Genomic DNA, 2,275 nt, shown 5'->3' on the forward strand with positions numbered 1-2,275 from the left:
CATAATAGTCACCCGTTTAGCGTGGATGGCGTAGAGATTAGTGTCTTCAAATAGACTGACTAAATAAGCCTCAACTGCCTCCTAGAGAGCAACTATAGGGGAGCTATAAAATCTCAGATTTGTATTGAAATCTTGTGCAATCTCATGAACAAATATTTGGAATGCAAGTTTACGGATCAAAAGCTTCATACTCTTTTGGTACTTACGGATCTCTCTCAAAACAACTGTTCTTGGCTAAACTTATGAGGCTTCTTCACACTGCCGGTAGCTGGATAAGATTTTATAGTCGTCTTCATCGCTAGTTACTTCCTCTATTCCTTGTCTCTAGTCGATTTCCTAGCGAGGTCTGTTTTGTGCACGCCATTTGAATAAATGAGAGATAATATGGATAAATGAAAAAAATTTGTGAATGAATGAGAGAAATTGAGTTAATGAGAAATAATATGAAAAAATGAAGAACTGTTGTGAATAAGTAAGAAAATAGTGAATATGAAAAGTCATGTAGGATATGATGACGTATTAGAGAATTAGATTTTTCTTTTTAACTTTTCGGCCATAAGATATAATAATGTGAATTATGGGCCTGCCATATGGATTTTGATAAGAGAGTGAAGAAAAAATATTTGTTTTAGAATTTATGTTTTAATATTAAAATAAATAAAAATCTATATTATATATTATTAGGCTCGAAAAAACTCGACAAGCCATCAAACCATTATTATATGAGCTCGAGCTCGACTAGAATATTAAACGAGCCGACTCGATCTTGACTCAAACTCGGTCAAAGTCAAGATCAAGTCGATCTTTGACCGAGCGGCTTGCGAGCAACTCACGAACAGCTTGACTCATTTACATCCCTAGTATGATATAATGATCCAAGGGTGAATCTACATATTGGTGATGGTAAATAAAATTGTTATTTCTCCCTTAGAAAAGGAATAAATGATGATTAACCACCGAGGTAGCCCAGTGATAAGAGTCGGCTTAAAAGACCAAAATGTCACGAGTTCGATTCTATCTGGAAACTCTTTGAGTTTAATTGGAGGGTCATTGTTGTGCGGTGTCATGCTAGTTCTCCTTGTTGTTCTCAGACGATTTACTTAACACTCAAACATAAGTGAAAATACTTCGATACTTTATTAAGCATAACTTGTTAGGCTTTAAATAGCCAATAAATGAAGACTTAGTCTTCTCAACCAACGTAGTAGAAACATACGGAAACATAACAAAATAATTGGACAACTACTTGACTCCTAATTAGTAGGAAAATATTTCAAACTCATGAACAAATTAAAGACTAATTCAAACCTAACAATGCCTCTCCTAAACTGAAAGCAATAACATTCAATTTATCCTTTTGTAAACTCCAAGTTTTTCTCTCAATCTGATGAAGACTTCTAACTATAACGGCTTGGTCAGAATATCTGTAGTTTGATCATTAGTTCCGCAGTGCACTAACTTGACAATTCTATTTTTAGTAAGATCCCTCAAGAAATGAAACCTGACATCAATATGATTTCTTCGACCATGAATAACAAGATTCTTTGACAATTTGATAGTTGAACTATTATCACACGTTATTGTAGTGTTTCCCGACTGTGCCAACCCACACTCCTCCAGAATTCTTCTCATCCAAATGCATTGATAAGCACAATAAGTGGCTGCAACGAATTCTACTTCTGTCGTAGATAACGTTACAACAGGTTGTTTCTTAGATGCCCAAGCTACAGCTCCTCCACTCAAAAGAAATGCATATCCGCTTGTACTCCTTCTATCGTCTATGTCTCTAGCATAGTCACTATCTATACAGACTGTTAATTCTCCAATATCTCCATTCTTGTAGAACAAATCGAATGATAACGTGCCTTTTAGATAACCGAGCACTCTTTTTGCATCTTGCATGTGTTGTTCTGTAGGAGCAACCATGTATCTACTAAGTAAGCATACCACGTACATCATGTATGGTCTTGTGGAAGTGATGTACATAAAGCTCCCTATCAATTGCTTATATATTGTTAGATCCACTTTATTTCCTTTGCCTTCCTTTGAGAGTCTTGAACCCAACACAATTGGATTCTTAACTGCATTTTCAACTGCAGATTGAATCTTTCTAGAATTTCTCCAGCATACTTCCTTTGATGAATAAAAATATCTTCTGCATCTTAAACCACTTCAATCCCTAAGAAATACTTCATTCTTCCCAAATTGGTTATGTTGAATTCCTCTTTCATAGATGATTTGAACTTTTCAAGTATAGACAAATCATTTCTCGTAA

The sequence above is a fragment of the Impatiens glandulifera genome, chromosome 1 (assembly GCF_907164915.1).
Source record: "Impatiens glandulifera chromosome 1, dImpGla2.1, whole genome shotgun sequence".
NCBI lineage: Eukaryota > Viridiplantae > Streptophyta > Magnoliopsida > Ericales > Balsaminaceae > Impatiens > Impatiens glandulifera.